This window comes from Podarcis tiliguerta, assembly GCF_965153285.1.
Source record: "Podarcis tiliguerta genome assembly, chromosome: 3".
In the NCBI taxonomy this organism is placed as follows: domain Eukaryota; kingdom Metazoa; phylum Chordata; class Lepidosauria; order Squamata; family Lacertidae; genus Podarcis; species Podarcis tiliguerta.
This window is the reverse complement of record NC_139536.1, coordinates 16,401,532-16,426,393: the sequence shown is the minus strand read 5'-3', so window position 1 is coordinate 16,426,393 and position 24,862 is coordinate 16,401,532. Positions and strand designations below refer to the sequence as shown.

Genomic DNA, 24,862 nt, shown 5'->3' with positions numbered 1-24,862 from the left:
GCCAACTAGATGCCTACAGGAAGCCCAAAAGCAGGACCTGAACATAACAGCAACTGGTTTATAGAGGCACATTGCCTCCAGCTGTGGAGGTAGAAAATAACCATTGTGGCTAGTTACCCGTTCCTAGTTTGGAAACAAAACCTGACTTAGCAACAGAACCTCAGTCTTTTGTTGTTTGTGGGAGATACGTTAAAGAGACTTGGGTGTGATAATCATTTTGAACTATTACAGTGCTCTTACAATCAACGTTATTCCAAAACTGAATAGTAAAGAATAAGGCCTTCTTATTCATTGTCAAATATTTGGTTTCATCTGGCAGTGATTTGTAAAGCTGCATTTGCTGCTGTTGATGATAAAACGACATTTACCTTGCCAGCAGGTATCCAATTAAACTGATTGTGAATCTTGAAATGTTCTCAGATTTGAGCATGTAACGTGCTTGTTTTAAAGACAGCCGTTCTGGGAAGCAAACATGTTTTCTAATTCTGCTGGCCGTTATTCATTACTTGCCAGTTGCTTGAATTTTTTCCCCGATTACCCACTCAGTCTGTATGAGCAGTACCACATGACGCAGCTAGCAGAGAAAGAGAGTAATTTTCTGAACAACACAAATTCATTTAAATGCATAACTATTCTTCTTCATGGCTATTCTTCTCAATAGCTTCTCCATGGCTTTTTTAAAAAGCCCTCCACAAAGGACTTGCTCATAAGTGGCTTGCAAATATAAAAGCAAATAAAAGAACAACAGTGATCAGACCACTAAAACAAAAATTATTAGCAAAAACAACAAAAACAAGAACACAACGAGCAGCACAACAGCACACAGTGCTGGAGGTGATGATGATCGAGAGTGCAAGAATAATCCTGATGCAAAACACAATAACAATATATTACATAATATATCATACCAAATATAAACTCATTGTTTCCTGTGAACAGTGACATTCAGTTTTTTAGCATATCATGTTAAAACAAAAAGAGATTGTAGAGAGATCCAAAAAGCCCTCTCCAAACAGAGTGAACAGAAAGCAAAATGGCAAATGCAATTAAGTGTAAATATCACTTCCCACAGACGAGTATATATGACTACCCACAGAAGCACCACACCTGTGCCCTGAACATTGAGCCTGAGCCCAGAAACCAGAGGTCATCATTGGAATAGGAGACCTCAATATTGAAACCAAGCCACACACTACCAGGGAAGCAGCGTCCTTGCTTGCACTGGCTTCATCTGCCAGATCCACTCACCACTGCGAGCGGCATGTGTAGCAAAGGGCAATGGAGAGATGCCAGGCTCCAGGCCAGGGGCCTGTCCCTTTAAGAAACTCCACCCTCTCCCATCAAGAGGGTGGAGCCTGGCAGGGATAGTCAGGCTGCAGAACAAGAGCTGAGTCAGCAACCAGCCCCTGTCTGAACAAGCTGTCCCTTCCCTTGGACCTGTCCAAGGTCCTGAACCTTTCTGGCCACTCTTTCTTTCTGATCTGTGAGAGGATATAAGCTGCTGAAGTGGGAATACTCTGCCCCAAGCCCCCACTTGGCCTCCTTCCTCCAGACTCCACCATAACTGATCTTATGCCAGGCTTGGGCATACACAGGTCAAATTAGGCTTGCCAGGTGACAACCTAAAACAGCCTTCCTCAACCTGCTGTCCTTTTGGATTACAGTTCCAATCAGCCCCAGCCAACATGGTTGCTTACATCTCTAAGTACACTGGAAGAGGCTCCTGACTATTCTTCACCAAGAGGCAGATAGCACTAAGGGGAGCAATGGGCAGTTGAAGAAACGGCTGCCTCATATTTCAGTGTGCCGGATGACTGAAAGGTAAAATCTAGATTCACAACATTGTGGCCCGGTCACCCCTAGATCAAATTAAAAATGACATACCACGAACTATCACAACAAAGTGGAGAACCTTGTCAAGGACTCCATACAGTGATTTCTCTCTGCATTGCTCTGAAGTAAATAATATACAACTGTGGAAGAAATTGAAGAATGAGTTCAGAAATAAGCACTGAAGGAGTTGAAGCAGGCCCTGCGGAGAGCGCTAATGATCTTTTGGCTATTTGTCGTTGCAGGATGTTGCAAGGTCTCTTTTCTTACTGTGCAGTGTTCAACAGCTTTGATTAAGGCTTTTAATAACCTAATTTCTGGCCATTTCTCAAGGCCCAATTTTTGTCTTTCTCGCTTGATTGCTCTGCAGCTATCACAAGGGATTTGCTGAGCTATTTGTCTTCTGTTGTGGGCACACAGCATGGCACTGAGTGGCTTCAATTGTAGTTTTTTTTTTCTGATTGTTCCTTTCAAATTATGTGTCATAAGAATCTTTCTTAGAGCAATGATTTGAATACATGAGTTCCTTAAGGGCTCTCTTTCAGCTCCAAATCACTCTGTGTATGGGATAGAACCCTGTAGAGCTCCAAGGGGCGACAGCTTGAGCTCTGTGGGGAAGAGCTTTCAGAAAGGTTAAGAAATTATCAGAGTTGTATGTTGCTGGCTCCAAAGGCAGCTCAGCCAAAATTGCAAAGGGGAGGGGGGGGGGCCTTGCCATAGAGATATAATCATGAGAAGGCTTTCTGGCGAAGATCTTAATGGTAGGGAGAATGTGTGGGGAGAAAGGGGATCCATTAGACATAATGGCAGCAGGTACACCTCTGTCCACCTCAAACATTAGAAAGTGCAGGCTCCAGAATCTGATTCTGGGAGCAAGAGGGGGGATGTGAACAGCAAGTACTAAGCCTTCCCATACCTGTGATGTACTTCCCAACAGCCTGCTCTTGCCACCCCCCACTCCAATATGCTTTTGTCCCAGCCAGACTCCTCCATGAAGCTATAGCTTTGTACCAGAATGTGGGGATGCAATCAGAGACTACACATTGCATTCATCTCCTAAAGGAACCTCTCTAGGGTGCTGAAGTACATCCTAATCAGTAGAAGCCAGCAAGTGGCTTCTACTGATGGTGACTAGGACCCAATATTAGCACTCTCCTGCAAGGCTGCCTGTAGTCTGCGGGTTGGTGGGCATCTAGCCCTTAAAAAAACCCAACAAACTTTGACACTAATGGCTTATTCATCTACCACTATGTATCTAACCTTCCCTTTTGGGAAAATCCAGAAGGGCCTGCAACAAAATGTTGCAGTGTAGAGGAAGAATTTCTGTTCAGGGCTTCAGGCAACCAAGCAGCTCCTCTTCCATGTTACTCCATTCCACCCCTCCTTCACCCAAATCTTCACTATTTCCCTCACAATGATCAGCTAGCAGCCCATGTTCTCTGAGCACGTCCAGTCCACTTGCAGTTGGGGATGGGGAGTCACCCTTGTATGTATTTATTTTAGTACGTCTGCAACCCTGAGGTTCTCCAGATTCTTCTGATAAGCCCCTCTTGTGCGAGGGCAGTGCTGCTTTGGTTGCATAAGCATTCACACCCAAAGAATAGATCCGCTATTGGTATTCATCAGGGTCTTAAAATTTCCCCACCACTTCAGGCCACCTGAAGTCATAATGGCCCATGCTGGGCCTGATAATGCTTGCAGGCCAGATGTCCCCTACCCCTTGTACAGTGGTGCCCCGCAAGACGAAATTAATTCGTTCTGCGAGTTTTTTCGTTCTACGAGTTTTTTCGTCTTGCGAAGCACCAATGTGTATTGACGGTTTCCCATAGGAATGCATTGGCGGTTTAAAAAAAAAGGCGCAAGACGTTTCGTCTTGCGAAGCAAGCCCATAGGGAAATCCGTCTTGTGAAGCAACTCGGAAAACGGAAAACTCTTTCGTCTTGCGAGTTTTTCGTCTTCCGAGTCATTTGTCTTGAGGGGCACCACTGTATATAGCATTGGAAAAGGTGATCACTCTGCACATTCAGACGGAACTGGTATTTAAAGCCCTGTCTACCTGTCTTTTTACCTGAGCACAGCACTGGTGCGATTTGTCCTCCTCAGTTGATAATGCCTGCTGGAAGAATAACGGGGGCTGCTTCGCTGTTGTTATCTGGGTGGCCTTTGCTGCTTGTTCATCATACGGCTGACACTGTCTCAGAGAATTAGAGGTGCTTAACAAGATTGCACTTCAATTGGTCTGTTTATTCTTCATAGAGAAGTTATAGGCTAAGTGGTTACGTGATGTAGGGCCTCTTCCTATCGTTAGTGAGGTCCTGTGGGGTCCAATACCTTCAGAATCTAAAGCTTATGACAAATGAAAAGTCATGGGAATGAAGCCCTTGTACCTGCTTGCTTGCATTTTTATGGAGATTTTCAGTGATACTATTTAATTTTACTCTTTTTTGCCGTTTGACTATTTTTTGCAGAGTGATTCATATGTAAAGTGCATATGCTTCAGGTATACAAATATTCAAGTCCTAGAAATCAGACTTTTTATGCTGAACTTTTAGCTGTAAAACATAAAAAACTGTGTACCTCTGAGGTGCTAGCACACACCCTGCCCTTCGCCTCAAGGATGCCCACTAAAATCAATAGAAGAAAGAAAGCATTAATAACCTCACTGTGAGAAAAGAAGTTACAGAGAACCAGACAGAGGGCCTTCTTGGTAGTGGTGCCCACCCTGTGGAACACCTTCCCATCAGATGTCAAGGAAATAGACAACTATCTGACTTTTAGAAGACATCTGAAGGCAGCCCTGTTTTTAATGTTTGATGTTTTATTGTGTTTTTAATATTTCATTGGGAGCTGCCCAGAGTGGCAAGGGCACCCAAGTCAGATGAGTGGCATGTAAAAAATAAAATTGTTGTTGTTAGTATTAGTGTGAAATACTTTTCAAGGCAAGTACTTCCCTCACTCTTTCCCTGTCTCTTGTGCCCAGTTTCAGAGGATACTTCCTGGTTCATTAAACCACAGTTTCCCATGGCGACTGAACTGAGAAACTGTACCTTTAATAGCTGTGTAGAATAGGGAATTCTCTGAGTTGCAAATATAAGAAGCTCTGCTGAAACTATTAAATGGTAGAAGCTTCCTCTTTTCTTTGCCATCTGACCAGCCTAGCTTGGAGTAGACCCTTGGTGTCCTGCAGATGTCACTGGACTACAGCTCCCATCATCCCTCACGATTGGGCCATGCTGGCTGGGACTGATGGTAGTTGTAGTCCAGCAATATCTGGCAGGCCATAGATTGCCCTGTCCTTATACTACAAGATGTGAGATGGGTGTAGACATGTGTCTCCTGATTTTGGCAAAAACTGCACATTTAATGGAACACATAGTTTTCTACTGAGCACTGAAGAGCGACCACTGAATAATACTTTCTTTCCTATGTTTTTGTTTTGCTGCTTCACCTCTGTGTATCATTGCTCTGTTTTCCCCCTAAAACTTAACTTTTCTTTGTTTCCTAGATACATATATGGGGGAGAGAGATTAAAGGGGAGGGGGAGAGAAACTTTTTGTCTCCAAACGAAACCAAAAGAAATTGCACACGTGTGCATTTAACCACAGAACCTCATTTAACTTGAACTGAGAGCAATTGAAGAAAGTTGCCTCTCTCTGGGGATTAATTCCACTTGGTGCATTTTAGAGTGATTTTGTACATAATTGTTTTTATTGTTTCCTTGATCTAATTAATCAGTTTCCTCTCTACTTTATTTGGGTCTTACGCACAGCATAATAGAAGCACTGCAATGGCTGCAAAACAGAAGCAGCCAATGGAAGAGTCCAAAGATAGAGGATCTGCAATAATTATGGACACAATATAATCGTGGTGAAACTGCTACGAAGCCCCATAATTTCAATTAATGTGGTTTATCCAATTATTATATTTCAACTCTTACAGTAAAAACATTTAAAAGCAAATGATAAAAATAGCAGCAACTAAAATCATAAAAAGCAGGGGACTAGCAAAATAATTAATAAAAAGTTTAGCAGAACCAAGCAGAGGAGGTCTCAGAGGGAGGTAATTCCACACACGTGGGGCCACAACTGAAAAGGTTCTGTCCTTGTAGCCCATCAACCTAAGAACATAAGAAGCACCAACCACTGAATTATGACTCCCTTCTTTTCTGCCACGCCTCTTTTTACTAACAGTATATGAATAATTTAAATAACAACAGCCAAGGCTTTTTTTCACCTGTGCTCAGGTCCGGCACTTCTCAGGTGAGCGCCATTGCCATTCTAAGAGAACAGGGTGAATGGCATGGAGACAATGCTTTACCCCATTCTCCCCCATTAAACAAAAACAAAAACCCACTAAAAACTGTTCATGGACATCTCTCCGAACATACACATCCTTCTATGAAGTTTTGCCCATTATGCACACTTTTGACAACCCTAATCTTTGTATGCTAATACATGCATTTTTGTGCACCTCCCCCTAATGCAAACGTCTTTGCACAAATGCTTTGGTTGGAGAACTGCGTTGCAAAATGTGGAGAAGTGTGGATTGCAAAGGATAACTGTTTCAGTTCGCATTGTTGCACCTGCGTCCTCCAGGTGTTGCCAAACTACAACTCCCATCAGCCCCAGCCCAGCAACATCTGGGGGGCATCAGGTAGGCAAGGGCTTGTGTATTGTTTCATGAAGTGTTGATCCAGCCATATACAGGCGAAAGGAGGGCCGAAGCGAGGAATGGAAGGATCCTCACAAAAGCATTGGTTTTCTGTAGCTTAAGGCACTCAGTGATCCAAACAGTTCCACAAAATGCCATCTGTTCTCTTGGTAAATAGCCACAGTCAGTCTGTCTGTCTGTCTGCTCACGTATGTGAGCATGTGGAGGACACATAACAGATTACGGCGCTGGAAAAGCATTTATTGCAGCCCTTCATTAGCCGTATACATACAGTGTGAGCTAATGAGGAAGGATGTCAATATTCTTTTAATGAGCTTGCCGTTCTTGCGGCAACAAGTTGAAATCCATGTGCCTGCAGAGACTAATAGCCCGGGGGACTGCACCATGTTAAACAGAGACTTTATTTATGTTCTTCAACCCCATATTTCCTCTTTGATGGCATCACTCTTCATGCAAACATCAGTTGCTTCTATCTTCTCCCAGCAAGTAATTCACCTCTGAAGTTGGGAGAAGATGAAAACATTGACATGGTGGGGATGAGAGGAACGTGGTAGATTCCCCCCCCCCCAATTGCATATGCTAAGTTTCTTTTAAATTATAGTTGTGTAACTGTTAAATAATCTGAATATAAGCATAAGCCAATTCACTTCCGCTAACAGATGCATTGTTAAAGGAGGGTTTTCTGTGTAAATGAGGAACCAGCTGTGATCGTTTCTTGTATATAAATCTTTACCCTGCTTACCGCAAGTTAGGCACTTCCTTGTCATCTGATGAAACTCAGCTGTTCTAGTCTGCCTAGTAACCATCAGTCCATACCTCAGCCTATCTTGCTTCAGACATGGGCATTTGAATTTTTTTGCTACTTTCTTTTTGTGACACATGGGGCTGAGACAAGACAGAGGTATGCAGAAAAGAGCATCAGGGACAAGAAGGAGAGAGAAAAATCATCTAGCACACAAGATCCTATTTCTCCACACTTAATTGTTGATTGTTGTTAGCCACACTTGATTGTTGTTAGCCGCCCTGAGCCCAGCTTTGGCCGGGGAGGGCGGGGTATAAATAAAATTTATTATTATTATTATTATTATTATTATTAACCTTACAAATGGCCACAAGCATGAGAAGAACCCTAAATGGAAATAGATTTGCCTTTACATGTGAAAATCGTACAAAGCTTAAATGTGGTTGTAAGCACAAAACAACAGTGTAAATAATACTCTAGTTGAACATGGCTAAGTGATCAGATTTGCACAACTTTTTAGGAAACATGAAGTAGGTGTTGATAACTAAATTCTGCTCGGTAACAGTTTACAAGCAAATTGATTTCCCCAAAAGGTGGTCCTACATTTTCTTTTAAACATCTAGTAAGTTTGATATTACAGAGGTGGGAATTACCTCAAACTGTGTGTCTGTTCCTTTAGAAAGGCCCCACTTTGAGGTGGCATAGAACACATCACTTCTCTCTTCCTTGGTGCCTGAACTAAGTCTCTAGAGATTTTCTTGGACTTATTATCAGTTTATCAAAGCTGCAATATAAGATTCTGTAGTTGAACCTGGTGGGATTTGTAAAAAAAGGGGGGGAACCAACTAAGGGGATTTGTGAAAGCGTCCTTATTGGGATTTGGCCTCCAACATAATAAAAGGTGTCATTTTTAACATCTCTCACCCCTTAGGTGATATTTTTAAACCTTGAGGATGAAATAGCTCTCTGTGGGATTTGTTCCCTGTGCTTTAAATATCACTTATTTCCTTCAGACTAGGTAATTGGTGTTAGTTTTATGGTGCTGTGGCCTAGAGCTAAGATGAGTGAGTCTGAAAGGATCCGTCCCCTTTCAGCATTTTGCTCATCCAAACAGAAACATGTCACAAAGCACTCAAGCGGTTTTCCACATTAACATTATTTTGTTTAGCTCTGTTTAAAGAGTCGCCGTGGAAACGGACAGTAGAGGCTGCCTTATATATATAATTGCTGCTTTGGTTCTCAATCCTATTCCTATCATTCTCTGTTAGCAATGATATGTTAAAGTTCAGAGCTAAATTTAACCCCCAGGGCATTACTTCTGCAACTGAAATGTTTTTCTGTACACACCATCACTGCGGACCTGTTCACACTTTATTTAATGCCTTTATTTAATGCAGATTCAAATTCCCACTTTAGATATATGTACAGTTTGAAGAGTAGGAGGAATGTGCCCTTTTTGCTTTATAACCACTCACATCATGTGGGCAGTTACAGATTTTTCTAGGCCTCTCTTTCCTCCCTGTATTTCTACCTTTGCTCTCAAAGGCCCGGCTAATCAGGCATCAGCAGGGGTGGGTTTATCACACCTTGATGCCTAAACCTCTCATCTCTTCCACAATATTTATTTATATTTTATCCAGAGTATTACAGTGAGTTAAAGTAAAATCAGAAAAAGAAAGAATAGGGGAAGAGAAAAAGAAATAGGATACATAAAAACATTTTTAAAGGCAGAGGAAACCAGCAATAACAAAATAACAATAAAATATAATTAAGGTTACAGAAATATTTAGAATATATGTAAATAGATAAACTTATGTTTTCCCTCAAATATACGTTGGTTCATGGGTCACTATGGTTCCAATAAATACATTCCAAATATCATTAAATTTGTCCAAGCATAATCTTTGTCTGAAAGCAATCCTTTCATGGGTTGCAAGAGTTGTCATGTCATCTATCCATTGAGGGGAGGGGGCCATATTTTTGTCCTTCCAATGTATTAATGTCAATATTTTTACAGTTGTAAGGGCACAGAGAATCTATTTATGTTGACCACTTGTCAAGCCTCATATATTAAGTATATCGTTTAAGAAGATGTTATCTTCTGACATTTTAAACTCTTTTCCCTACAGTAATATTTAAACATCCCAGTATTTTTTTCCAAAAAATTGCAAACACCATATAAACATGTTTCAAAGAAGCATCTCTTCCATGATGAAGGCCAAAGCTTCTCACTAGCCCATTTAATACTTCAACACTTCCTTCTTCCTGTCTTTTGTCGGCTGGAGTCACCGGCCCTGTTTGCACATCACAGTAAACTTTAGCTTTCCAGGACCACGTGAATGGGCTACCTTTCAGAGAGAAGCTCACCTCTCTGTGCTCCAGTGAGTTATAAGGACTGAGAAGGAGCAAAGAGTCAGCACTTTTGTGCTAAGCCATAGTTTGGCTTACCGCTTCATGCAAATACTGCCATTGCATTTCCGTCTAAATACAGTAATTATTTTTAAATTTGTACCTATGCGCATAAATTAGCCTATGCAAATTTTACACAAAGTGATTTCTCTCTTGTCCTCTTTTTTGTTGGTGCATAAATGACCACTTGGAAAAGATGCGGACGTTGCACTGAGCAGGCAAAGAGCCTGACTTAAGTCATGTTTTGAGTGCAGCTCAGGCAAGCTGCTACAATCCTAAACAGCCCCTTTTCAGCCTTCCCTGGACAGGATTGCTATTTTTACACGAAGGCTTCTGCCGTGTGATTTAACTTGGGAAACTTTGATAAATAATTTGTAAACCTCCCACACAAACACACGTGTACAAGTCCCTCTCATCTCTGGGCACCCTTTCATAAAAGAACCCATCACGGGAATGACACTCCTTTCAATAATATAATGGTTGCCCGTGTTGGAGGGCCGTCACCATGACAACTGTGACAGGTGCACAAAACAGGGTTAGCTTGTTTTTGCTTGAAAGGTTGCAGCCATTATTTTTTATCAGCGCAACTCATGGTGGAAACAGCGGCAAAGTGCATCCGTAGCTCCACACGGGAGCAAAGTGGTTTCCCCAAAAGCAATTGTATGTCTTCGATGTGCATAGAATAGATGGATCCCCAAACTGCAATCCCATGCTGCTTAAACCCCATTGCTCAAAGCCCTTTTTGTGCATTTGAAAGGTTTTGGGGTGGAAATGTGTGTTTTGGTGTTGGTACTGGCCCTGCCCCCCCCCCCCGCCCTTTCCAATCCTTCCACAGTCTGAAACTCTGAAGGAGGATTACCAGCATTCCCAGTCATGCAAGTGCCTCTAAGCCAGGGGTTAGCAAACTTTTTCAGCAGGGGGCCAGTCCGCTGTCCTTCAGACCTTGTGGAGGGCCGGACTATATTTTGAAGAGGGGGGAATTCCCATGCCCCACAAATAACCCAGAGATGCATTTTAAATAAAAGGACACTCTACTCATGTAAAAACACGCTGATTCCCAGACCATCTGTGGGCCGGATTTAGAAGGCGATTGGGCCAGATCCGGCTCCCGGGCCTTAGTTTGCCTACCCATGCTCTAAGCACTTTAAGCTATGCACAGATAGAAGCACCCATCAATATGTCCTGCTCAATGTGGGAAGGTTGCAGGGAGGAGCAAGCATGCCTGGTGCACCCAGGGACATTTGAAGGTAAGCGTCATAGAATCATATAATTGTAGAATTGGTAGGGACCCTGAGGGTCATCCAGTCCACCCCCTGCAATTCAGGAATCTCAAGTATAGCATCCATGGCAGGTGGCCATCCAACCTCTGACTAAAAACCTCGAAAGAAGTCCACAACTTCCCGAGGGAGACTATCCCACCGTTGAACAGCTCTTACTGTCAGAAAGCTTTTCCATATAGCTAGTTGGAATCTTATTTCCTTCAACTTGAAGCCACTGGTTCAAGTCCTACCCTCTGGAGCAGGAGAAAACAAGCTTGCTCCATCTTCCGTTCCAAACTCTGCATTTTGGCCCATTTGAGCTTTCGGTTTCCCAGGCTAATTTTATTTATATATAAACATTCCCCTTTAATTTTTCATCATTGCTTTCTTTCGCTGGGCTATAGGGCAAAAAGAAAACTTGGCCTGCTAATTACAGACTCCTTGTCTTCCCAGCTGCTTCCCATTTGGCCGAGATTTGCCAGCTGTAATCATCCAGCAAAGTGGTGTCTCTTTCAGAGAAACTAGTTGCTGCTGGGGATGAAAGCTAACATTGGCTAAAGGTGGCAAGATGTGGCTATTAGCTGCTGAATAAAAACCTCTCCTGTTGTCAAATTAAATATTAAACACTTCACACTCTTTACGTCCTGGTTTCCAAAAATTGCAGGTGTCAGATAATTTTCAATTATGGCAGTGCAATAAACTAAATGTCCCAGAAAGACCCTTTGAACCAACGAGCTGTGGAAAATAAATTGTCACAGTTGATTATGGCATTCAGAAATGACAGGCCTTTAAAGTCAAAGCATGACAACACAAGAGTGTCAGTGATCATCAGCTGGAGGCTTGATTCTGCAAAGAGCAAGAGAGCTGGTCTCGAAATCTGCAATGGAAGAGGCGGGGAAACATATTAAGGCTGTTGGACTGCAACTCCCATCATCCTTTATTTTTATTATTGCATTTTTATCCCAACTTTCCTCCAAGAGGCACAAGGTTGTTTACATAGTTCTCCCTCATCTTCATTTTATCCTCTCAACAACCCTGTGAGGTAGGCTAGGCTGAAAGACCTACCCAAAGGTCGCCCAGTGACCTTCATGGCTGAGTAGGGACCAGAACTCTGGTTTCCCAGGTCCTAGTCTGACACTCTTAACCATTACAACCACACTGGACCCTTAACCTTTAGCCATCTTGGTTAACCACAGCTTCCCTAGTCCTGTATTCAGGCTCTGGTGAACATTCACCAGTTTTGATTTACATGCTAAAAATAGCCATTTGACCAGGTAGAAAACATTTTGTGAGAACATTCCTCTCCCCCCCCCCCATTCTTTTGGTGCCCCTGTTTCTCCCAGCTGCCTCCTTTATGAGCGTAACTTACTCAAGGTGGCTTGCACAGAAATAAAAACGCAACTTTAAACAGCAGTGAGATGAAATAAACACCAAATTTCCACTATAACTACATTTTTAGCAATAGTAAATGCATATCTAGGCCAGAAATAGAGCACAGTTTTAACAAGTCTTGCCAGCCAAAGGAGCTCAGTAATGAGATGAAATATCACTTACGAGTGTGCCGCTGAGAACAAGTGGGTTTTCAAGGCTTTTCTGAAAACGTGAAGTATGGGTTTAAATGGTCTTTCAGATAACTCAAAACTAAACCATTTAGCTCTGCTGTGTTTGGTTTGGTTTTTTGACTCAGCTAAACATCTTCCACCTTCAAAAGGATGTGTGCATCTGTCTCAGCCCTAGAACACATCCATTTCCCAAACTGTTATTTTCCAGATAAGCGGTTCCCTCCACCTCGCCGTCCAGCTCGGTTTCAAATACCTCACACTCCTTCCAATGGAAAAATAATGTTTAAATCACAGGTGCAAGATCCAAAGGAGTAGTCAAGCGAACACTTAGGTTGGCAAGGGGTTGTGTCTGGGGGCGTTTCTGATGGTGGGAAGGGACACGAGGAGTGGCATTAAGTGAGCATGCATATGATCACAGAGTCCCTTTCTTCTGTTCAAGTTAGACCAGAAGGTTGGCTTGTGTCAGGGCTGGGCCATCAGCAGGTCAGAAAGGAGACTCAGAGACTGAAAATAAAGTCAGTGGTTTAGTCAGTAAAATAGTACAGTCGTACCTTGGAAGCCGAACGGAAGCCGTTCTGGGAGTCTGTTCGACTTCCAAAATGTTTGATAACCAAGGCATAGCTTCCGATTGGCTGCAGAAGCTTCCTGCACTCAATCGGAAGCCCCATTGGACATTCGGCTTCCAAAGAAAGTTCGCAAACCGGAACACTCACTTCCGGGTTTGTGGCACTCAGGAGCCAAAACATTCCAAGGTACAACTATATACAAGTAGAGAGAACGCAGGCTTGGCTGAGCTCATTGGCAATGTTGCCAAGATTAGCATTTGGCCCCTCTGCCTAAATCTCCTCCTCCAGATGTCTTCCAGGTCCGGCTGGGAGGGACCCCCAGTTGGGCTTTCTGAGCTTTCTGTTCAGCTACATGTAAAGCCCAGCATGATCTTGGAGTGAAGGAGGAGCGGAGCTTGCTACAGTGGGACTGGGCAGCGGCTGCGAAGCTGTTGCAGCGTCTGTCCCTTCCTCTTCCTCTCTTTCGGGTCCGGGGCCTGAAGTGTCCCCCTCTGTAGCCTGTCCTGCCCTCAGACATCTTTACAGAACAACAACAACTCCTAGAAAATCCACTTGATTTTAATCTGTATTGGCAACACCACAGATTTATGAGTGAGAGCTTTTTTCAAGCAAAAACACAGGTTCGGACCCCAAGGCTTGAGATCCGAAATATTTTTCCCCCAACCCTTTCAGTTGATTGGGACTGCCTAGCTCATTAGGAATGCAATCCTATGCATGTCTACTCAGGTGCAGGTGAGAGTTCAGTGAAGCTTACACCAGGTGAGTGGGCATAGGATTGCACCTTTAGCCTTTGTATGAGCCCATTGAGTTTCGTTCTTTCCATAATCATCCATTGAGTTTATTTTTTAAAATCCATCTTTATTTCAAAAGGTTTTAGGCTGTCTTCACACTCGCTTAAGCCAGAGAAGGACCCGAGAGAAAGACCCGCTAGCTCCTGCCAGCTACGAGCCTCACAGCTTTCCCTGCTCTGTGGCAGCCAATTACTGCCAATTGCCAGGACAGTTTTGCAGTGTAGGCATTTGTAGATTGGTTAAGCCTATCCACTTTTCCTACATTTCCTGTCAGCTGCTGGTGCTGAAGGCGGTTGGCACCTGTCTGCCTCAATGGCCCTGGAAAGTGCGAGGAGGAGACACAGAGATCCCCTTGCGCCATTACTGATGGCCTGAGTCATTCCCTCTCTCCTGACCATTAGGCCTAACGAGAAAACGCCAGGAGCATTCTGCTCTTCCCTCTCCCCAACTCCCCCTCTTTCTTTCTACTATGATTATAATTAGAGGCTCTGCTTGTTGTTCTATTTTGAATTATAATTCACTAAGGCACATCACCAGTCTCCAGACAAATGTTCTGGTGTCTGCGAAAGCATGTTTTACCTCCTCAGAATTTGCTCCTCGGAGAATCTCAAGTGGGAAAAACAAGAATTGCCCAGAATCTTGTTTCTTCCCCACTCCCCACCCATATATATATATATATATATATATATATATATATATATGGCTTGTTTTTGAAATTAAGTTGAAGCAATTATTTATGTCTGTAATATATTATTGATTTTTTTGAGAAACTTCGGTCCAAACACAAGCCAATGAACAAAAAACCAGGCACTGACAGCCAAATGAGTAGAGAAAATTACTGTTGTTTATCCTCATCGACTTTTGGGGGTAAATGTATTTATAACCTGCTTTTTTGGTCCTAAAAAGAGCCCCCCAAGCCAGCTTTCAATGAAATATACTAATAGCAGACTCAGCTCTCCTAGTGCTACTCCTTATGGTACTATCCACACACACATACAAGGGAGAAGAAATATCAGCAGGCTTGGGAGAGCCACATACTTTGAATAAGCAGAAACACTCCAGCTTGTTTCCATGTGAAAAGAACAATAATGAACATTGTGGTCTTTGGTTTTAAAAATCCACAGTAGGAAGCAGATTAAGGCTGTGATTCTAACACCGCTTATCTGGGAGTAAGCCCAATTGAATTCAGAGGGATGTACTTCTGAGTTTGGGACGCGGGTGGCGCTGTGGGTTAAACCATAGAGCCTAGAACGTGCTGATCAGAAGGTCGGTGGTTCGAATCCCCACGATGCGGTGAGCTCCCATTGCTCGGTCCCTGCTCCTGCCAACCTAGCAGTTCGAAAGCATGTCAAAGTGCAAGTAGATTAATAGGTACCGCTCTGGCGGGAAGGTAAACGGCGTTTCCTTTCGCTGCTCTGGTTCGCCAGAAGCGGCTTAGTCATGCTGGCCACATGACCCGGAAGCTGTACATTGGCTCCCTCAGCCAATAAAGCGAGATGAGCGCCGCAACCCCAGAGTCGGTCATGACTGGACGTAATGGTCAGGGGTCCCCCTCTACTTCTGAGTTTATGGGGTGTAAGGAGAGGGGTAGTATCTTTCTTGATGGGGCACGTTGTGCTCCTTCTGGGGTACTTTCAGCTGTCAGCTGTGACTCCCAGAAGCTGTCAGCATGTGACAGCGGCCACACCCCAGGAACAGCTTCAACTGGCCAGCTAAACCAGTTGAGGGTAGCCAATGGGTCTCAAACCCTCAATGAGTTAGGGACGACGTGCATGCGAAGACAGGCTCCGGCAGATTGAGCAGACGAGACCAATAGTGGGTCCAACAGTCAAGAAGCCCGTTTCTGCATGTGCTGTAGAGGGAAGGGATGTGCAGATGGGGAGTCTTAACCTGGGAAAGTAGCCCATTTAGGAGAATAAAACTCTAATCCTAAACCCCTGCTGCCTTGCAGGATATCTTCAGGAGAGAGAAAAGGCTAAGGAGTTAACTCTGCACAAATCCAGATTGGAGCCCCTAAGGGTACCTGAGATGGGGTGGCAGCAAGAAAAAGCTAGCTTTTCCCATTTTTTTATAGCAAAGGTAAAATCACATAACACATTAACCCCTAGACCAAGTTGTCTGAACTTTCGTGGGTTTCTTGCCTAGAAGCACCTATCTCATATCTTGAGTTTTCAAACTTTTTGTAAGCAGTACATTTGGGGAGGGAATATTATCTTCCCTGTCTAAAGGGTAAAGACTGTTCTTGCAGGAGAATTGCTGCTCCAGTTTTTCTGAAAGTTAGCAGGCTTCCTCCCCTTAGAGAGGGAATCATGCCTACAGTTTACCTCTAATTCTGGCAGAAATAGTGAAGGTTTCCTGTACAAGATATGCTTGGATGGATCTGCCTGAAATTTGGTGTGCTTAGTCCATGCTAGGGAAGATCCTTTGCCGTAAAATTTCATCCACTTCTGTGAAAAAAGAAAAGAGTTACAATCACTTTTAGATTCTCCATTATAGTTAAGGGGGGCAATACTCACTTTAGATTTAGGTGATCAGATGTGAATTGACCTGGAATTACACAGAGTAGATCCAGAACTTCCAAATGCCACAGATACAAGACAAATCTTGTGGTTGTGTGCATACCCCAATATATGTCAACAAAATGACTATTAGTTTCAAGGAATGCATCTATCCATAGTCACATTTTCACACAGGTGACTTGAATGTGTAGGTTTTTCCATTGCCACCCAATTATTTGTTTGCCAGATAGTCAAGCCTTCAGAATTGAAGCCAGTACACACAAGCAAGGCAGGAAATCCAGAGTAAATGAGATCCTGGGCTAAACATAGCTGGAGTTATGTTTTAGTTATGATCTACCTGCAAGAAACCACACTGAACTGGCAGGTGATGAAGTTCCTATTCACAGTACCATCGTTTCACAGGCAGACAGGGCCCGTGTTGGTTTAAAAATGCTAGAAGCAAGCTTTTTATTTCATTGTAATATACCTATGACCATAAAAAAGAAATATATTAAGAAGTTGAGTTGAGGTATACAGAACTCTTGGCACTTCCAGGCCAGCAGCTTCTAGAGCATTCATCCTGGTTTGTTTCCACAAGGTTGTCAGGAAGCATGTTGACTGTTCATTGAGCGCTCATTTTGATTTGTTTGCAACCTCACCTTACTGCAAAAAGCAGGGTAGGTATTGGTGAGGGTTTGCTGTGCCCAACAACGCCAAATCCACTTCAACTGTGCAACCTTAATTTGCTGGCTTGTGGTTGACTTTTACCTGGAAAATAGCAACAGTCTGGAAATTCACATAGATGCTTGGAGAAGAATAAAAGAATCTCTGCACAATGTGTGTGTGTGTGTGTGTGAGAGAGAGAGAGAGAGAGAGAGAGAGAGAGAGAGAGAGAATATAGGGCAGAAATGGTGGCATACAGAGAAACGTTGCTTAGCAAGGCTGTGAGGCTAGGATTGTAGGCTCGGTGGTAGTGGACGTGGTTTGCTTGTACAGAAGCCTCCAGGTCCAATCTTTGGCATCTACAGTGAAGGCAGCAGGTGATGGGAAAGGCATCTGCTTGGAGATCTCAGAGAGATGCTGTCAGTCAGAGCAGACAATACTGCCCTAGAAGGATAAATAGTCTGACTAATACGGAGCAACGTAGGCTCCTAAAATTGGGGGCTCTCTGATTTTAGAACGTTTGACTGCCTGTCTGTGGGGTGTGTACGGTGCACTTTGTAGAAACCGCGCAAAAGTTATGCATGCCCACAATGTAAAGATTGCACTGAGCGACTTACCTCTAAACGGAGTTGGCAGGATTCGTTAGTGGTGTTAATTATTCAAAGAAACAGCACAGCACTTAGTCAACCCTAAGCAGAGTATTTTACTGGTGTGCCGCTCTACAGCCTTTCTCCGACCAGCACCCCAAGCCCTGACTCACTTAGTCAGCTTCACTTTATTACTTATTCAGGAACAAAGAACCATTTTTCAAAAAGCGATCTTCTTTAAAAAGGAAAAAAAAGAATGCTGTTCACCGTGCTCCTTCTGAAAGATTTCAGCTTCATTTTTCATAGAGCTGCACAAGATTGATAGTGATGCGTTAAACATTCACAGGATGAAATGCCGCTACCGTGGTTCGACCCTCTTAGAGAGACACTTAAGGGAAGGTTGTTTAGGGGTGGAGAAAAACGCGGCATTTTAAGAGTGTTTGAGGTGGTTTGCTGCTGCTCTCTTCCAGACAACCGTACGTTTTTCAGGCTTGGTGCTGGCAAACAAACAAACCAGGGTACCTTTTAATGGTATGGTGATGGAAAGAAGGTGGACCTGTTTGGTTTTCACCCGCCATCCAAGTTGCTACTAAAGGACTGCTCTAAAATGCTTTAAGTTGCTATAACCGCTTGTCAGGTAGACATGCAACAGGTGCAGCTCCTCCCTACTACCGTCCGGGTGGGGACCATTGAACTTACTATATTTAGTGGTGATGATTCTGTGGGAAATGTTTAAAGCACTGGCAGATCTGAAACATGCCTGACATATGCTTTCTTCTCACTTTTATCTTACGGGGAACAACGCTTGCAAGTTTTTAGGTAAAAGGTACCCCTGCCCGTACGGGCCAGTCGTGTCCGACTCTAGGGTTGTGCACCCATCTCACTTAAGAGGCTGGGGGCCAGCGCTGTCCGGAGACACTTTCGGGTCACGTGGCCAGCGTGACAAAGCTGCTCTGGCAAGCCAGCACCAGCGCAGCACACAGAAACGCCGTTTACCTTCCCGCGGTACCTATTTATCTACTTGCACTTAGGGGTGCTTTCAAACTGCTAGGTGGGCAGGAGCTGGGACCGAAAGACGGGAGCTCACCCCGCCGCGGGGATTCGAACCGCCGACCATGCGATCGGCAAGCCCTAGGCGCTGAGGTTTTACCCACAGCGCCACCTGCAAGTTTTTAGAGCTATTACAAAGTCAGTTTTGGATCAGTCTTCATCATGGGCACTTTAGCACTAATTCGAGTTTTGTTAGTAGTGGATAGCGTGCTTTAAAAAGCTTCCCTATTTTGAGTTTACTTACATACCTCCTTCAGAATAAAGCATGCACCTTAATCTTCTTGTTTTTGTAAAGCTTTAAGGAATTTATCGTGCATTGCCGCTGCTCTTATTGCAAACACTACATCTTTCTCTTCCCACTCCTTATAAATTTGAACATACTTTCTTTCCCAGTGGGCTGCCTGAATTCTAAAGTGGCACAGTCCACAATTACACCACCACATCCTGTGTGACATTAAAATACATTCACTTGATTTCATATATAACCTTTTTTTTTAAGAAAAGGGGAGCAGACACATTTCCTTCAAAGTACAGATGTGAAATCTGAAAAATGTTTGAAGTCAAGAAATTGAATGTTCTGAAGTTCTGCCAGATTTATAACGTGTATGACCTTTAATTCAGATGTAGTAACTGCAGGGGAGCAAAGACAGGAATGGGGGAAGAACTGCAGTTCAGTTTGCATTTAAGGACCATCCTATCCAATTTACGCTTTCCAAAACAAATCACGAACTGAAATACAGACATCCTCTGAAACACACATTTCTCCAAATCTTGCAGTACTGTTCTCTCTAGCCAAGTAATGTGTTCCAAAATGCATACAGAGAGTCCACAAAAGCACATATATTTATGAAAATAACATGAAAGAATGTGTTATATTAGAGGACATTGCTTTGCACAAAATCTGCATATTAGGCAAAATAGCATGCAAAGGTGTATATTTGGGGAGGATTTGCACTAAATTGCAGGTGTTTTTTCATGAGGACTTAAAAAATATTCACAAAATGATGTGGAAATGTAGAGAACTGAAATAAAGACTGGAATCATTGAGGAACAGAGAGAAACCAAAATTGACAGATTTGCCCCTCTCAACTACTGGCAACTATATTTAGCTTGGGGTTCTCTGGACACCACATCCTGCGAAAGGTTACAGAGACAATGCTTGCATGGCAAAACCTGCCTGAACCTTGGGAGTAAAGGTTGCAAAGCAGCTAAATAAGAAGAAATGGGAAAGGCAGGTTTGCTTTAAAATGCAAACAAAACCCAGCAGAAAACTGTTTTCGCTATTCCCTCCACTAGCCTTCATATACAGTGTCAGGCCTTGCCGTTCTTCACATAAATACCTTCTGACTCATGCATGAATCTGCCCATAGAGATACACTTTGCAGTGGCCATTTATCACTAAATATTAACTTCACTTTCTTACTTGTTTTCCTTCCCCTTTCACTGATACCTAGCTCTCACTGAAGAGGCAAATCTGTGTGTGGGCTGCATCACTCGTGAGCTTCAGTGCAGCTTTGTACAAAAAACTCCCTGTTCACAGAAAGCTAGCACGTCTGAGAGAACTCTTCACCACATGCAAGCTTTTTGTGTGCAGGGATTTTTTTTTTTAATTATTATTTTTGCATGTCACATGAACTGCCAGCTACTATCTGAAGTGGTACAGTCAGGGATCAGATTCACCTGAGAAGGCCAAACTATATGTTGAATAGAGTTCCATGTAACTTTCCCTGGAAATACAGTTTTTAAATTAAAAACAGCTGCAGTCAGCAGCACAGGAATAATGGGTATGCACAGGATGATTAACCTTTCCCCTCTTATCATGGTTTGTCCTCTCAAAATGTCCCCAAAGCTGGTTCACCTCACCCCACCCAGTCAGGGTTAATTTCAGGATAGGCAATGTGCCTCCCAGCCAGTGGCTGCTCCCTCAAACTGGGAAATGAAAAGATATAACTAGTACAGTATCAATGTAGGAAACTGACATTTCTCTCCTTTTGTTCCTGTAATGGTTCTAGGGGTTGCTCATGCGTAAGTTGCCGCCACTCCTGGCTAGGTTACCTGGTTGAACCCTTTCGGTCTGGACAGCCTCAAGTTTCGTGGCTGCCTCAGTCTCTGGCAGGATCCGTCAGTGGGCGTTTCTTGAACCTCTTCCAGCATAAAAGCTGTTTGACGCCCAGTCTTCTCCTACTCTCCCTGCCCGGGAGTCTTCTGCGCAGGGTGGGTGTAGGCAGTGGAGTCCCCGTGCTCTCTCCGCTGGTCTCCGGCGAGGAGTCCTGGAGCCACCTCTCCGATTCCCCCATCTGCCCCCCTTCTCCACTGGTGTTACGCTGATTTCCTTCCCCAGCGGATGGGCTGCCTCTCTCCCTGCTGGGACCCTCTCCGGCATCCCTCTGGAGCCTTCTCTCCACCTCCAGCTCCGATGGCAGTTCCCTGACAGTTCCTTCTGTGTTTTCTCTTTTATTCTTGTGCTGTTCTTCCTCACTTGCTTCAGGCAGCTTCAACCTTCATCCTAACAAACAGCTTTTCTGTCCGTGTACACGGTGCTTTGTTGCATCATAAATATCAATTTTTTGCATTCAGTAGCAGCAAGGCCCAATGTGGTGGTTGGTTATTTGTTAAAGCAAAGCATCTGGTACATATGCACCCATGCCAGCACATGTACTTAATCAGCACAGAAAGGCAGCTTTTAAATGTACCATTCCTGTGCTGTGAGCTGCAAAATCAGATATACCAGCTCAGGGGAACCTCCAACCCATGGTCCAGATTAATAATAATAATACCGTAGTAGTAGTAATAATAATAATAATAACAATAATTTATTATTTATACCCCTCCCATCTGACTGGGCTTCCCCAGCCACTCTGGGCGGCTTCCCAGTAAAATACAGTAATGCAGCGAACATTAAAAGCTTCCCTAAACAGGGCTGCCTTCAGATGTCTTCTAAAAGTCTGGTAGTTGTTGTTCTCTTTGACATCTGATGGGAGGGTGTTCCACAGGGCGGGCGCCACTACCGAGAAGGCCCTCTGCCTGGTTCCCTGTAACTTGGCTTCTCGCAGTGAGGGAACTGCCAGAAGGCTCTTGGCACTGGACCTCAGTGTCTGGGCAGAATGATGGGGATGGAGACGCTCCCTCAGGTATACTGGACCGAGGCCATTTAGGGCTTTAAAGGTCAGCACCAACACTTTGAATTGTGCTTGGAAACGTACTGGGAGCCAATGTAGGTCTTTCAAGACCAGCAAATGTGCTGATTTGATTCATTTTGCCGCAAATCATGCCCATCTGCCCAACATTTGGCACCTTATGTTCTGGCAGGTATGGAGGTTCCACCTCATTAGGGCTTAGGATAGAGAACCAGTCAGCAGAGCCATCCATGCTGGCCAATAGGTGTCCAGCATACCTGTAGCAGGAAAATGTGGCTGGCCATTGTCTTGGAGCAGATCTGGACTGCTTCCCGCATGCACTCTACCATGTTTCCTGCAGCTGAGAGACTGCCAGTTCCTCCCCACGCCCTGAGAAACTGACCACCATTGTCTACTATGGACAGGTCAAGGGCCCACCCAGAGAATTGCAGCACACACAATCAACACGGCCTGTTATGCCAAGGCAACAACATCTCTGCTGTGTGTCCACCTTCCGGTGATGATTCAGGGTTTTGATGTTAGTTTAAAGAAAATAAACAACCCCGGTAAAGCAGCATGCTTCATGCGTTCATTGTCAGTTTGGAGTTGCAGAAACTGTGAGTGAGCGGAGACCACAATGGGTTGTTGCTGAAATGCCCATGAATTCCTTGTCTGTGCGGGCAGGGGTTGCTAATCCTCAAATGACAACTTCTAAATCTTTGTTTTGTAAACAAGCCATAATAGGTGCCAATTGGAGCAGTGTCCTCTTTTGCTGTCTTACCAAGGGGAACGTGCACCATACTGTGTGAACAAAGCCCATCAACCCATAATTACGCTTCAAATGTGACATTTCCTCTAAACCCTTTACATAAGGATATAAGCATGCCTGTTTTCTGCGGAGGACATGCAAGTATCAGCACGCCTGCATGTGCATGTACACACACACTGCTAATTTGCCACCTCAGTTTTGAGAACAAATTATCTGTAGCTTAAGGGTGCTGAGAATTGTTTGGATAACCAACATTCCCCTCACAGAGCTACAGTTCCCAGAGTTCCCTGGGAAGAGGGACTGGTTTTTAAACCACTCTGGGAATTGTAGCACTGTGAGGGGAATGGGGGGGGGGGTCTCCTAACAACTCTCAGCTCCCTTAACACACAACAATTCCCGGGATCGTCTGGAGGAAGACACCAAAAGTGGTCTAATAGTGATTTTAATTTATGGTGCAGATGTGGCTTCTATTCCTCCCCCAATTTTCCATTTGTCCCCCCCCCCCTCCAAAAAAGAAAGAAAATCCCTTTCATGCTAAGTCATTTTGGGGCAGGTTTTTTTTGGAGGGGGCTATTTAATGTGTTCTTCAAAAGCTTACTTTTCATACTTCTGAAAACCTTGGGGCTCCCTGAGAATGCTGACACCTCCTTTTTGCTTCTCAGTCGCCCGCTTTCAGCTCCATTCCTCTTGGCCCACACAATCTGTGTTTGCTATTATGTGGGGGAGGGGGAGGGAAGAGAGGAGGAGAAGAAATATCACAACACAAACTTTGCATTTCTTGTAATGTCTAATTCCACCCCAAAGCCACCTAGTACAGGGCTGGCCCACCCATGAGGCAAGGTGAGGCGACTGCCTCAGGAGGCAGGATCCACAGTAGCCCCCATCAGGAGTCGCTGCCGGTCTCCTCCCATCCCTAGGGAAGAAATGATAGGGGCTGCCCTCTGGGGTTTCTTGGGTTCTGGACTCACCTAGCATGATTCAGAGCAGGCCCTTTCTCCCCCTGCAATGGCCTTTGGCTGCCACTTCAACTGTCAGGTAAAGTTGATTCAATTCACCTCCTTGTTCCCAATGTAGATCTTCACTCACCCCTTCTTCCCTGGAGGAAGGGGACGTTTCAGGTGACAAAATATATTGACCTAGTAGCGTATTCATGGCAGACTTGGGATTTGAAATGGGATCTCTAGCTCACCATCAGTCGCTACCCTATAGCAACCCAGTAGGCAAGTGTCCACAGGGGAGAAATACTTGCCGATTCATCACAACTTGTGAATTGGATTTGGAGATGTGAGGAGCCTCAAAGAAAAACGCGGGCAGTCCATTTTTGCTCTTGGGAACTGTGAGCTGGTACATCAATAAGTTCTAGCTGTTGTCTGTGCTAAACACCCAGCCTCTTTGTTTCCATATTCCCAAAGACCTCGGAACAATAGGACACAACTCCCTGCTCTGTAGATTAGCCACAACATCACAAGTGGTGGTGGCACTCTCTCATTCTTGCAGGGGCATAACTCTTTTGATAGGGGATTCAGTGCCCCTGGGGCAGCAGGAGTAGGCCACAACAGAAGCAAGAGGGGGGAACTGGCATGGTTTGCAGAAGTACCAAAAAATATTTTTAAAGCCACCAAAAGGGGGCAAAACCCACACACGAAAAGGCCAATGAGGATTGGCATGCTCACTTTCTATCAGGAGCCACTGAATGTTGAATGTCAGCTGGAAAAGAAAAATGGAAAATAGAGGATATTGATTTCATTTACTTGAACTCCTAACAGTTTGTAGTAACCCAGAAGAAGGCATTATTGGCTGGCTGGCTGAGAGGAATCCTGAACAAGATGATTCCTGTTGGGGTTTGAGTGTAGTAGTAGCAGCAGTAGTAGTATTTACTACTTGCATGCCAAAAATGGTTTCTAAGCAGTTTATAAGTAGTAAATAGCCATACATGATGAAAATACACAATAAGAAAATTTCATCAAAACATTAAAAACACTCATAATTAAACTATACGATACAACAAACTCATTGAAAAGCATAACAATTAAAACAGTTAAAAGAACAATTAGAACATTAGATCTGAAAGTTCCAAGCTCAAGGTGTGTCTTCAAGAGCCGGCAGAATGCCAATACTGATGGGCTTCTCATGGACCACAACACTGGTGCCACCAATGAAAAATCCTGCCTCCATGTTACTGTCTTAGTGATAAGGCTATGGCATTTGTTGCACAGCCAACCTGCGTTTTTGCATTAGTGACAGTAATCAAAATTCCCTTACTAGTTTCTTGTCAATGCTACTAGATAACATGACATGCAATAAATTTTTCATAGAAGTCATTAGACTGACTATTAAATTCTAGCTGAT

The 24,862-nt window shown here is 43.9% G+C and overlaps 1 protein-coding gene and 1 long non-coding RNA gene across 13 annotated transcripts in view; one reads left to right on the top strand and one right to left on the bottom strand.

The window, feature by feature from the left end:
• Nucleotides 1-24,862, top strand: part of SLC8A1 (solute carrier family 8 member A1) — a 304,433-nt gene that overhangs the window by 208,355 nt on the left and 71,216 nt on the right. The gene's annotated exons all lie outside the window — the stretch shown is intronic.
• Nucleotides 11,561-23,988, bottom strand: LOC310674259. The gene is made up of 3 exons (XR_014509488.1): nt 23,482-23,988; nt 23,112-23,223; nt 11,561-11,788 (listed from the first exon to the last, which is right to left on the bottom strand). It is a non-coding gene; the product is annotated as an uncharacterized lncRNA (long non-coding RNA).